At 42.5% G+C, this 14,718-nt stretch overlaps 1 long non-coding RNA gene across 1 annotated transcript in view; it reads left to right on the top strand.

The window, feature by feature from the left end:
• The first annotated feature begins 359 nt into the window (after window positions 1–359).
• LOC108720711 (uncharacterized) overlaps window positions 360–14,718 on the top strand; it is a 153,869-nt gene continuing 139,510 nt past the window's right edge. The window contains exon 1 of the long non-coding RNA XR_001936538.1: window positions 360–902. This is a non-coding gene — a long non-coding RNA (uncharacterized lncRNA). The remainder of the gene's footprint in view (window positions 903–14,718) is intronic.

Below are 14,718 nucleotides of genomic sequence, written 5' to 3'. Positions count from 1 at the left end.
ATTTGTTCGAGATGCAACGGGGTTGTCGTTACGAGATATCGAGGTTTGCCTAGTAGGTTCATAAAAAAGCGGAATTCCGATAAATCGACGGTTGATACGTCCCTGGAGCCTCGCGAGCAAAACGTGGAGGCGGTGCAAGAGGGGCGGCAAAGCACGGTTCGCCGGATAGGAGAGTGGTGAGAGGACAACGCGGTAGCAACTGCGACGGCGGGAGATCGGTGAACGGGGGAGGCCGACGGCGGGGCCTGGCGGGAGGCAGCGGGGGAACGCATGGGTTCCCTGAGGGGACGGGGGGAGGGGGTGGCGGTGGCAGGGGTGTATCTACTTACCATACTCCCAGTATACCAAAGTCCCGCGGTCGACTCGCTACGCGGCAGATAGTAGTCGCTGGCAAAGCACGCTTCTCGGCAGCAGCCGCGAGAACAACGAGAGAGGGGGGAGAGAAATAAAAAAAATACAGAGAGGTAGAGAGGGAGACAGAGGTCAAAGAGCGGAGGAAATTCGCTACACGTGTTCGCCGTTCGTTTTCCATGGGATACGAAGAAAAGGAAACAAAAGAGCGGAGATTCAACGAAGAGGAGATATCGTGAATCGAGTGGATCGAGATAAAATGGCGGGACGGTAAACGAAAGAAAGTGGCTGGACGCATCGCGTGTGACAGTATATCGTTGCGTGTCTCGTGCGGTCACATGGCTCACGTGGTAGTCCGTGCCCCTTCCCTTCCTGACCGCAGGGATTTCTATGATGGGTGGTGGGGATGTCAACTGTGATTGGAAGGGATGTAGAAAAGGAGAAATGGTAGACGATTCTTAGGATAGAAAAAGAGGAGAAAGAAGAGGATAAAAAAGGATAGAAAAAAGTCTAAGAAGACATTGCTTCGACACCGATAATGATCACGTGAGGTAAGAGTGTTACTTATTTATAATTATTCTGTAATCGTAGTTTATTGAAACAACTACAAGCATAAAAAGATTATTAAATAAAATTATTCCCCAATGATAAAACAAGATTTACCATTCAACATTTATGAAAAAATTTTTAAATCATTATACCATTCTACAAATTTAGTCTTTACCTTATTACAGAAAAATTAAGATAAAATAAAGAAATAACTCTTTAAGATGCAGGATAGATAAATGATACCATAGATCGTTATCTGAGACAGATAATATATACACATGCGATATATCCCATTCTTTGCCACAAGATGTCGGCTTAAATCGTCGTTTGGCAATGCCTCCGGGGTTCCGCCAACCCGGCTTAAATCGTATACTTGGCACACAAGCTAATTGGTCGTATCTCGCGTTAGTCGGTGTGCTTTATCGCACCATCCGTAACCGGTCGAAAAGCATTCGCCAGCGTTCCAACGAGCAATTTAACGTAACGTGAAATGGGTAACGCGCTTGCCGCCACTCGATTTTTCACTCACGGCTCCCACGTGGCGCACAGGACCACGTGTTAACCGGAATATGTCTTACGATCGAGAACTTCTCACATATTTTCCCAAACAATCGATATGTCATAAATCGTTACAAGATATACATCAAAAAATTATATTTTGTTTAAAGTTTGTTTTGTAATTATAGTTTGTTTAAAATAAAATTTAGAATCGATATTTAAATTATGTCATTCATGAAAGCTTGTTGAATAGTCTATTTATAAAAACATTTTTATGTTAAATATTTTTTATGTATGAACTATCAAAAAAATTTACACTTTCCAAATTCATATATTTCGAAATCTTTTTCTTTATGAACATAATTATTTATAATAATCCCATTCGTTATTGAAACTTAAGTTTTCAGAACATTTTCATTTTCTTTTCATTGATGCTTATTATTACATGTGGCGAATGCAAGTTTCTCGCAGAACATGAGAGAGCATCGGAAGGCTTGCCGCTTCTGTGTCTAGCTGGCGAGCCGGACACGAAATTGAATTCGTACCGTGAATAACGACTAACAAACCGCAGTTATATCGTAAAAAGCAATGCAGCGGGATGTGAATTAATTCTGGCTCGCACCCCACAGGCCATCCCAGAGCCCTTTTTCCCTCTCCGTCTCTCCTCGCGCGTGCACAGCGTCTCTCGTTTCCTCTCTCGCGGTACTTCTCTTCTCCAACTGGAACGGTCCCAAAATTCAATAAAGGCGAACGAGTATGAGGTCTCTCCCTCGTCTCCGTCGCTTTCTGTATGGGGTGGTGGCGGCTATAGGGTTAGGAGTACCGGAGTCATCGCGAGGATCGGAGGGTGAGATGGAGGTGCATACATTAGCGGGGGTAGCGTGTGGAGATATTGTCTGAACAAAGGGATCGGCTCGTACCTATCGAAAAGGCGATTAAGCGAGGATAAAGTTAACTTTGCCTTAGGCACTTGCACTGAAAGCATTCTCGAAAAGAACTTTCGTTCTGTGATTTCTGATGATAATACGCGATATCGCAAATTTGCAGCGATAAAATCTGAAGCAACAAATGCACTAAAACTGTTGCAACAATTCACAAGATTGGATCACAATGATTTGATAACTGCTTGAATTTCATGATAATTAAAATATGATAATAAATATGTGATAATATCACATATCAGTGACATGAAGTGAACCCTTTCTTTGAGAATTTTTTAATTCTCTTTAACATACCGTCCAAATTTCAAAAGTATTTGAATGAGTCAATTACAGTCTATTAAAGCCACATTTGCGAAGCGACAGAAAAATTAATTTAAGTTATTATTCACGACGCGTTATGCGATCTGGCAAACTTGACACCATAGCCAAGACAATGAAGGTGGAAAAGCAAATCGCGCGAGATGGAGAGAAATAGGACGATAGGAGGATAGCGAGGCTGACAGGACACAATATTGCAATAACTTCAATTACGGCGACACGACGGATTGCTGTGGGGTGGATTCGACCGTCCTCCGCCCGCGCGCAGCCCGAAGCGAACCAGTCAGCCACCTCCGCCCGTTCTATCCATTTATATATCCGAGTGACACAAACGTCGTGGTCGAATTGGCTGTCGGATCTGAAAGGGGCTGCCTTTAAACAAGTGCTTCTTAATAAACCATTGACGCGCGAAACCACCCTCGAAAATTTGCCCCTCAGCGCTGTGTCGCCACCCTTCCTTAGTATCTAGCGCCACAAGACTCTGTCGAGGGACTTTTAGCTTTCGTTACTTCGTTAAATTCAGAAAGATGAAACGCATTCCACGCCGCGGAATAAACGTAACGAAGCGTCCTGACGCTTTTATTTCAAAAATTTGAACGCGTGTCAGGTTTACAAATCAGAAACGATCTTATTGACACGAATTAATTATCACAGTTTAGAAGTCTATTCGATATTCTGCTTTATGAAGTCTGATATATCTAATTCAATTTGATATTTATTTGTGCGCGAAAAAAAGGAGCAATATATGTACATTACATCGATGATATGAAATATAATTTTTAATTTAATTAACAAATTAATTTATTATTTTCTTCAATAATTTGTACAAAATAAAAATTATGAAAACATAAATCGTTGTCTCAAGTAAGCGGTCTATTTGATTAACACGTGACAACCAAGATTAGTATAAAATTTTCTCACCGTGGAAGAAGAATAAGAGACACGCTTTTACATAATTTTATTTGAATGATAATGTAGAAAAAAAATTTGTCAAACGCGAATTTTTGAGACAAGGCCGACGACCTTGCCGCGAAGTTTAGTCTAGTGGTGACTTATCGACCGCCCGCTGCAGGGAGAACGAACTCTGGAAAAATTGTGCAGAGCCTTTTGCCCCGCGGGCTAAGGGTATTTCACTAGGGGTGGGCACGCACCCTTCTTCCTCACGTCCCACTTGAAATTTCGCTCGGCTAGCGCTTTTTTTAACATTTATTTGACAGCTGTCGTCCGCAATGCGTGCGCGTTTACCTACTACGCGGGGTTGTCTTCGTGTCGAAATCTTTCGAGGGCAGAAACGACCAGCTTAAACGGCACCCTTGAAAGAAATAGGGGTAGTAAAAACTTAAGACAAACGCTGACGCGATCGACCGAAACTGTTTCCGGTCTCAGATGAAAAAGGAGCTTTTATGTTTTATTAAAATTTTTTAATTAATTTTTGCATGCATGAAAAATATCCAGTTCTTTTTCACGTAATATTCCGTTGTCAATTTACGATGCATTGGAATTTGTTCAAAAGTACGAAATTATAAGGCAATGAAAAGAATTACATAATTGAAACTTATATGATCGTAACAATTTTTCATGGACACTTTTACAAGCTACAATTAATGTACCAAGTATCTAACGTCTGAAATGTCAACCGTATATTTATAGCACGTTAATTACACTTCAGCTATCATTTCTTTATCAAATAAAAAGATATGCTAATAATATCTCTTGAAAATAGTTATGTAATATAATTGTACAATAAGACTAAGTTGGAATATGGATTAAATTTCTCGGTATTTAAGATATTGGAGACAATTTCTTGAAGAAATTAAATATCTAAGATACTGAAGGCAAATTTCGCATTTTCTCTTAACATTAATTTGATATGCTCCAATTACTTACACCCACGATTGCTAGTTGCGGAACCACGTTTTGTAAAAAATCAGCGAGGAAATAACTAATAATCACGTAATGAGTCTCCGAGAATCTGTCACGCGATGCAAACGAATTAAAGATATCGTCGAGCCAGGTTAATTACCCCATGACCCGCGCGACAGAATGCGTGGCCACGACATCCCACTTTCCCTGTATTTGTATTCGTACCTTCCATAGTGTTGAGGTACGTACGAAAATTGAATGCCATACGCAACACAACATAATGTAATCGTATTCGTCGTATCATGTTTAATTATTTTATTTTCTATAAGAATTAATATTAATAGAGAAATAATCAAAGAATTAACACGAATCAATTTGTTGTCAATTTATTTCTAAAAAAAATGAAAATATTTAAAAAAACCCTTTTATCATAATCTTTCTTCACAATTTTGTCAAGAAAGAAAATTAAGAATTCTACGCATACGACAAACGTTTTATTTTTGCCATGTTATATCATTATTTTATTGTATATGTCTTACAAAACGTCAAATTAATTTACGCCCAAAACAAATCGCATCTTTTATCGCTAAGGTTTCGTAAATCGATATCCGCGCACCAAGGAGTTTTCCTTTCCCTATCGAGCATGTCCAGGAGAATGATAAAATGTTTAACGGTAGATATAATCATAGAGAACCTCGATAAATCTAACGCGGTTTCGTTGAGTTGACTCTTTCTCCGATCACCGATTTGAGCTCGTTTCGGATACAATCCCCAAGCGAAATCTTGATAACGAAGCAGGAACTCGCGCATTTTTTCCTCCAAGTCGTAGCAAAAATAAAGAGAGCGGGACTGCCACGTCGCGGCGTGATGTGCGCCGAGAATGTGACGTCTAAGCCTGAGAACTTTGTCAATTAGACGGCAACAATTAATCGTAGCCACCAGAGCTACGGAGTGATAGGTAATAACTAATAACGGATCGTTGACCGCAGTAACTTGTCTCTCTTTCACGTGTGCCTTACGTTCGCCGCAAACTCGTTTAATATCGCGTTACAAGATGTCCATTGCGTCCAAAGAATGTGGTTTACCGCACAATGTTTCGTAATTGTCTGTTTTCTCAGATTTTTCTTCTATAAATGTTTTCGATCATTCACGAGTTTAATCCGAGCACTGATTAGAAGAAACGGTATGTCTTACAAAATGCTGAAGTTTAGAAATGGACACTTGATGAATTATTTCTCTGGAATAGAGATCAAGCTGAATACTAAGAAAATATTTTTAAGTTTATTATTAAATTATTATGAAATAGTACACAGTCCTTTAATTATAATTATATACAATATACTTAATTCTTCTATCAGTGCATGGATACACGCTATCCATATCGAATTTAAAAAATAAAAATTTTCATATTTTTGTGTGAATTTCATTATGACACTTCAAAAACCATTTCGAACATTTTTCAAACAACAAAGAACAGTTTTGCTTATCTCGTTTTTACTTTTACATTTTTAATAAGAACTTTATGAAACACGAGAGTAAAAAGGTAAAAAATTATTTATTAACAGAAAAGTTAATTTTGCTTAATATTTTTTTCAATATTAAGCTAAAAAAATAAAAATATATATGCGGATAATTAAGTAATATCAATTCCAAACTCTAATATTTTTCATAGTAATACACATACACGAATTCATACTCTATAGAAACATTTATCAAAGCAAAAAGTTGTCGTTTAAAAGATTGATTTCATTTCTATCGAGGAGCAGGATAGTGTGGCTTAATAAACCTGCAATTATCGGCATCGCGCAAACATCGCGGAATTTTTCAAACGCTTCCTGTCGCGATAGAAAAAGAGAGAGAGAGAGAGAGAGAAGTCCACGGATAAAAATCAGTTAGAATGTCACGTCGACGGATGGCGCGCCTACTTTCCCGTTGTCGTGCGCACCATCTCTCGTTTTCACAGGAGTCCCATCGTCGTACTCCCTTTCCTCGTACTCGCGCTTACCTTTCGCGAAGGATTCTTTCGATCAGTCAACGAGCGCCGGACTGCTGGCCGAAGAAAAACCCGGCTGCCAAGCTCGCTCTCGCGTACGTGAGTTACGTGACGCCGGATCGACCGTCGATTTATCGCGCGATCGTGTACAACGTGTACGACGACAACCGCGGCACAGTCCGTCCAACCGGACGTGAGATTCGTTCCTTGATGATCGACGAATCCCGCACGAACGTGACGTCCTCTTTAGGGGACACGTTATTGTTACTCGCCTTATTATTAATGTTTAATCGATCGCGAAATAATGATTTTTTATCATCATGACAAATTTACTTTTTTTTTTGCAAGACATTAGATATACTTGATATAAAGAGAAATACTCAAGGTAGATTATCAAGATAGCGTCGTTTCTATCGCTGAATAATAAGAACGAGGGGTTTTAAAAGCACGCTTCGCCAGATGAACGAGGGACTTAAAACGCTCGCATTCTCTAAAATCGAATCGCGGAAAGGAGAGGCATGCCGGGGCAATTTTCGGGATGGTCGCAAAATAATGATGATCTTTATCCCTAATGAAATTAGTCCTGCTGCTCCGGAGAGCGCGGGAATAGACATCGTACCGTGAAATTACTATAATAGGCGACGGCGGGGCGGTAGATCCCCCTCCTAATACACGCACAGGCGTTACTCACATATAAAGACGTCGAGAGACGTCGCTCCACGTGTATATTACGTACGTGAATTCGCGGGCACGGAAGAGCACGCGGGATGAGATCGGTTCGACTCGGTTTTCGAGCCAATGTGGAACGATCCTCTTGGCCTATTTAAAGAGAACACCTAAATATAGTTCGCTTTTTTACCGGAATTTAAAATTACGGTCGTAAAGAAGCCGAGGGCAAATTAACCGGGGATTCGTCCCTCCCGAGGGGGGCTGTTTCTAGTTACCTCCAAAGTCGTGCACGAGTCGATTTTCCATCGCGAAGAAGCATGATATCTAACGACTGTATACGCAAAACCTCACTTTTTTTCTCGATCAAGTAAAGTAAACATATGGATAAAAATATAAAAAAATGAAAGCGTACAATAAGTAGAAATTATTTGGAAATTGACGTAAAAAAGGGAGATATAAGAACACCTATAAATTGTCATTTGTGTTTTTTGTTAAACTACGTTAACGCTTATGAGTTCAAACGCGATCAAAGTGAGTCGACGACGATTTCGTCGCACCTGCTCGAATGCTGTCCAATTCTATTACTCGAAACGCCATGACAATGGTACGCTCCTTGGCGTCCCGTGGCCTTGTCCAGCTCTTCAGGGCGATAGTGTCGGGACCCGCAGCCCTATAGGCTCGCTCTGGTGGAAACAATTGCTGCCGCGGGGCATCATTTACATCATAAGCAATCATAATGATCGAATTTTCGGCGAACGACGATCCAACGAGTGGAACGAGGGGAGCCAATTCAGAAGTGGGTACCCACTTACCGGCTGTACGAACTATGCGCTCGCGAGAGAGGGACTCTGACCCTCCTCCACCTCTTTCGACCCCATAGCTTCGGGCTACCTGCGCCCGCTTATATGAACTGGCACTCATTCTCTCTCTCTCTCTCTCTCTCTCTCTCTCCTCTAACTCTTTCTCTTTCGCTCTTTTTTTCTCTTTAAACATCCAGAAGAGCACTTCGAAAAAAGTAATTGTCCAAAAAATTTCGAACACGATGAAAGACGGCATCTTATCAACCATCTACTCACGAATTATATGTTTAGCTACCTTCGCGATACGCAATACCTTGAAATAAATAACGTGACACGTGGACGACGATCCGTCGTCCAGTCCAGCATGTCGCTGAAACAATCTATCAACTGTTCATCCACGATTAACATGCAACGTCGTGTACGAGCGAGCGGGCAAGCGAGGGAACGTCTGCCTAAAACGGCATACGAGTATTTTCACGTACCGTTAATGGGAAGTTACTGCGAACCGGCGCGGACGGCGTGCTTGAAAACGCGGGTTCAATTTCCTGGGCGCGCACGAGCAGAACGATGTTCTGGAGGACGTTCACTTCCAGTCGGCGATAATATAAGGAATTCACGCGGGCTATTTGCGCTTTAAACGGTCGAGAAATTCGCGAAGTAGCCAGCTTAAAAATCGCTCGCACGAACGCAAATGATTTCTATCGCTCCTGGCGTGCTTCGATTTTCGAATTTTAGAAGAATCTCCCTCCCGTCGCAGGACGAGGACAAGAGAGGAAACGGCATGACGACGGCAACGTTGCCGGTGTTTTCCAGACCAGGGTTTACCAAAGACGGTAAGAGCTCTGTTTTGGGCTTTGCCAACGCGCCCGCTCGCTCTCTCCGTATATACGACTGGACCTATCAGTATGCGGACCACGAAACGTGGTCGGAGGCCCCCTCGTCTTCCTTGTCCCTCTTGGCCTCCTTCTTCGTCCCTCGGAACCTCCATCACCCTATCTCTCTTTGACAAACATCGTGTCCCTCCGCGTTTCCCTCGCCCGCGCGCGTCTCTCCTCTCTTGCTCTCTGCTTCTATTTGTCTCTCTTCTCTCGTTGCTCTTCCTCCCGCTTCAGCAACGTGAGAGGCGAAACGTAGGCTGTTTCGGAGAGAGTGTTTCCACCGTAATGCCGAAACAGTATTGATTGCAGCCCACCTAGCTTAGTTCCTACTGCCGCTTACTGCATCTAACGCTCACACGTAAAGCCGCGCGTATTTTCGCACGATTGCTTCCGAAGACAAACGAAATTAACTATGCATATTAACTAACTGTCATCGGACGTGCGGCGCAAATATCGAGCAGTTTCTCCCTCCTGGCTGGATGTTATCGACTTACCGCGCATTGGCTTTTGCTCGATGTTCTCGACGACCTATATCTTACGAAGTAACTTCTAAATTCTCCAGGCATAACTAGAGAGAACTGACAGTACCTTGAATCTCTGAAACGGTGCACGTCGTTCGATACGCGTCCATTAATATCGACAAGCTACGATCGTACGGTTCGTGGAACGGTTCACTCGCAAATCTGTTCTCGGTCGGTCATGACGGCGAGGCGGAAATCGTGCCCATCGTCCTGGACCGAAATTGGTTGGAGGGCCGTACTAAAGGGTAGTAACGACGTAACAATGACCCCGGTAGAGGGTAGTAGTCGGCATCGCTGACTCGAAGGACGATGGGAACGGCAATTCCGTCTTCAGGAAAATGGGGTTGCCCTATCGTGACTCGGCAGATAATTAGACGGGTAATCGAGATGGTCGGAGTTCCGAAGTATTACGGTAGTCTGCAATTTAATATAGGCTGGCAATTCTGTCTTCCTGACTCGTTCTTTAATCAGTGTCAATGACCCACCCGAAATGTTATTGTTCGTGTATAGATTACAGAATTTCTCATTATTACAGATGTAATATCTTGCTAAAAATACGTAATTTTTATTTTTTTTTGTTATAATTTTTTTTCGCTTGGATAATTGGTAAACGATAAAATTTTTTTTCTATAAAATCTATAAAATCTCATGCTATGTTCAAAATCCTTTTGAGACCATTGGAGCAATTGCCGTAAAAATATATCAAGATCACTGACAAATCAGCTTGGACGAACTGCCATGGACCTCGAAGGTCTTGACACGACCTTCGACACTCGTCTTAGAATGGTCATCGCGCTCGTACCGCATTTTTCCCATAAAAATAGGGTGTACAGAGTTCAGTGGGTCTCGTGTGACTCTGCGAGGTTTTTCGAGGGTTTGGTGACATAATGAGGCAGATCGATTGCCGAGTGCATTATCATTACAATAGTGGACACCCCCGGAGACGCCTATGCCTAACACAATTGATAGACGACGGGAATTTCGGAAGAAAACGGGAAAAAGCGGGAAACTATCGTCCAACGAAGGGGAAAAAAGAAAAAAGAAAGAAGAGAGAAAGAGAGAAATGTAGAAAGAGAGCGCGGTCACACCAACGGGCTTATTAGTCAGCAATGTGATCTATTTGCCCTGTACTCGCATAAAGAACCTACATTATTGTGCCACTATGTTACGAAGGAGGGCGTTATTGCCCAACAGGGACCTCCAGTTAGGCTCCTACCACCGACCCGTGGCGACGTATGGTGTACGGTTATGGGCACCGTTCTTTCTCTCTTGTCTCGTTCTTCGTTCTCCTCCATCATCGACCACCCGCGGGGTCTCGCTAATATGCCGGTAATATTTCCTCCATTCCGGATATCGCTTTATTATTTCCTGCCGGCACGCCACGGTTATCGACGATGAATTCTACATACGAGAAAAGTAGTGTGAGAAATTTTCAAAGCCACACGAAATGTATATCACGGCATCCGCATTAACCGCTACGCAACAAAAAATCAGTTTTTTCTCTTATTACACAGATCATATATAATATTTTTGTATTATACTATTCGTGTATAGATCATCATATATAATATTTTTGCATTATACTATTCTTATTATATAATATATTATATTTCGTTATAAAATAAAAAAATTTGCAAACATTGGAAGCTTTATAAAAAATGTTAAAGTACATCCTTATGCATTCGTTATTTTATACTGCTAAGACCAGCGGCTGCACTTAGCGACACCAGAAATAATTTAGCATCGTTACAAACACACAGTGGATGAATGCCGTTAACAACAGGATAGCGATACGGCCTTCATCCTCAACACTCCGTTCCATTGTCGATTTTGGTCGCTCAGCGTAGTAGGCATTGTTTAGCATCCCGCGGATTCTCAGCGCTGTCTGACTCATAGGATCGGCTTCCATCCGCCTAACCGAATCGAATCGTCCATCCGTCGACTCGCTCGTTTTGGTTCTCGCGCCTTCGTTCTTGCGAATGACAATGACGTCACATAAGATACAAGGAATTTTCATTGTTCTCGACACGACGATACTGAATGACGCGACTTTTGCGCGGAGTTCACGGAAACAAGATACGCTCGATATGATAGATCTTAGCAAAAGAAATGCTGTATTTCATTTTTTATTTGATATAACCCAGAACTTTTTCCGGAGATTTCAGGACGATCAGTGACACTTTCGGTACTATTTCGGCAGAAGGAAAGTTCGGCTTTTGGCTTATCACGCAAACTTTGACGGAGGCACGTCGGGAAAGGGGCGAGGCTCGCGGAGCAGCGAAACGCTTTCGGAAAATCCATAGCGTCAAGGAATATACAGGGTTCTGCTGTGGCGGAACACAATGGCGCGTTGTAGAAAGGTAGGGTGATAAGAGGAGCGAGCGAGATCGTTGGCTGGACAAGAGAAAGGAAAAGAGAGAGAAAGACGGAGACGCGGGGAGAGCTTGCGGCGTCGGTCTTTGCCCCGAGTACGTGCTTCGAGTGACAAAGCTTTCAGCATGGAGACCGACCGACCGACCGACCGTACGAACGCTAGAACGATACGACGCATCAAGGTCCTCGACGATCGATAGGCAGGTTCTACTCAACCTGGACTATCGTCGCGCGCGCCACTCTTTGCCTCTATTTAATGTCTCAGGTAACTATCAGTGGACATGTCCGTTTACACCTCGCGAGATCTTTTCTCCGCAATCTCTGCACGACAAGCTATTAGTAAAAATATCATGTATAGTATTCAGCGAAAACTTTGAAATTATCTTCGAGCGCGACAAATAATGTGTTTTAATTTTAATACTTGAAGATCTCTGGCGTTTCTCTTCACAGGTGCAGAATAGAGTCCTTATCATGATATAATTTTATTGTGATTTATGGTGACTTTCTCTTTTAAAAATATCTCGATTAAGCATACGACTCTCCTCGATAGTCGACAATGGCGGATTAAGGGAGCCGCTGGTAGGTGTCGGCAGATCCGTATCTGACTCTATCGAGCTGGTCGCGCCCGCTCTCAGAAGCGTGAAATGAAATTTGACAGATCAGACCGAGAGACCCTCTCGCTCTCGGTTCCTCTATCCCCGTTGACAATTCCCCCCTGCCGCCCCCATCTCAGGCCATCTCGCTCTTCTCATCACCCAGCAACCTCGAGAGCTGCAAAATGGCGTTGGCATACTCGTCCCCCGGGTTTCCGCACCTTCGGGGTGCCCCACGGGCACCGACGGACACCGCCGTCCCTCGCGCACGTTACCCCCCCTCTCCACCTCGCTTTCTCGCGACGCACCCTATTTTATACGATTCTCTTTTATCTGTTACCTCCCTGCCGTTGCCGCCACCGCCGCCGGTTATGCTCCCTCGGGGGCATCCGCTGAAGCGGGTCTCCTTAGTTCCAACCCGACACCTTTTTACAAATACATCACACGGCCTTCTGGCCCTTTGCCACATCTCACCCCGGACCCCTTCGTATCGTATCGCTGTCCCATCGTAACGCTTCGTTGTGTCGGAGGTGCATAGTGGATGCTCCATTTGTTTAAGCACATCAACTGTTTTAGGCTCTCGCTCACCTCGCTCAGCAGGTATAACATACTGTAACTACGTGAGCTCTAAGGGATACGGGGGCATTATAGATAACGAGTTAATTATAATCGATAATATGGTACGCTATATTGTACTTAATACCTACCGATATATCTTTATAGTTAATATAAAATTAATATAACGGTGTATTTAGTAACCAGAATGAACGTTTTTCTTTTTTTTCTTTCAATATCGATGAACAAAACGAGTAACGTTACTGCACAGCGGGAGTATCGTGATGCGATTTCGTCGAAACTTAACGAACTTTTTTCTTCTCGCCTTGACACCCCTGTTCGTCGACATGAGTAACATAATCTACGATCAAAGTGCGGGAACGTCATCATCCGCGTTGACGATCATCACCCCGCCTATCTCCTTTCTCGCGTCCAAACATCCGATCGTGTGACAGCTGTCCCCGCATCGGAAACCAAATTATATGCTCAAAGGATCGCTGATCTCTATTTAGATTCTTATCTTTCGCGCCGTGACGCAACGCCTCGGAGATGTCGCCAAAGCGTCCAGTGACCATGATCGTCATTGGCACCTCGTTCCCTGGATACTATCGCTTATAGCGCACGATAATGGAACGTGGATGGGCGTCCGATTTCCAGAGCGATTTAGTCGTGTCTCTTTGAAAGCACAGATAGCATCTAATGGGGATGTAGTGTACATCAGGTCGTGGGTACTTGCGTAAATAGCTGATTGCGGGTTAGATCCCGAAACCTCGTTTCTTTCGACATCGTACAACGATCTTTATAATGGAAGGAAGTAAAAATAATAATTTTCAGCGAATTTTCACTTCTTTCCTGCAACGTGCGCGCCAACCTCGTCTCTCTTCTCGTCGTTTCATAAGATATCGTACAATTTTCGTTTCTTTTTCACGGCGAAAGATCGTTGTGGCGTACGACGGCACCGCGGACAACCCTAAGTGGCGAAACGAGGAAGAAACGAAATGCTGAAACATAAAATTGAAAAGTTTGACGTACGGCGGTTTATGGGACTTTTAGAACGTAGTAAACTCGTGCGTTATTCCTCCTTCCGCAAGCCGTTATATTTTTCTTCCCATAGTTCGTGGACACCCCACGGTGGATTTTTGTTGCCATGCTCGTTGCCGGGGTGTTTGTCGCTCAAACGAAATCTTTCCCCTCTCTTTTCCGACCTCTTTCCCGTTTTTACTCTCTTCAACGTAAGTTACCGCTTCGCCACTTGCGCGATGATTTATCACGAGCTATCGCCTCCATTTCTCGATTGAGATTTACTATACTTTCGAATTTCAATTTAATCTCATTTGTTTGCACTGGATTTACATTCTTCATAATATCTATTATTGTTTCTCTCGTCATCGCAAGATTTATAATAACAATCATTACGTTGCGTTAGCTCATTAATAATAATTTATAATAGTTAAACTATATACAAAAATTACAATACAATTAATATAAAAATACAATTTGTATTTTATCATTGAATTTTTTACACTTATATATTTCTTACACTCATAATTTCTTCTTTATAGTCATCTACTTTACAAGTTTAACCTTTAAACAATGGAGATCTGTTTTTAAAATCTTACAGCTTTTCTGTAAATAAGATTTGTTATAATTCATTATTTTATTATATATATATATATTTCTTGCTTCAAAATATAACATTGTTTAAGCGCCATTATAATAACTTTCCCATCCTGTAGAGGTTGACCTGTTCAGGATAAATTTTCGATAATTAGCATGGAACGCGGAAGTAGCGATGGCAGAGATTCGTGGGGCCCCT

This window comes from Mycetomoellerius zeteki, unplaced genomic scaffold, assembly GCF_001594055.1.
Source record: "Mycetomoellerius zeteki isolate Tzet28-1 unplaced genomic scaffold, Tzet1.0 scaffold155, whole genome shotgun sequence".
Classification (NCBI taxonomy): Eukaryota; Metazoa; Arthropoda; class Insecta; order Hymenoptera; family Formicidae; genus Mycetomoellerius; species Mycetomoellerius zeteki.
Note: the sequence above shows the minus strand (reverse complement) of the source record. Positions and strands in the feature narration are given on the sequence as shown.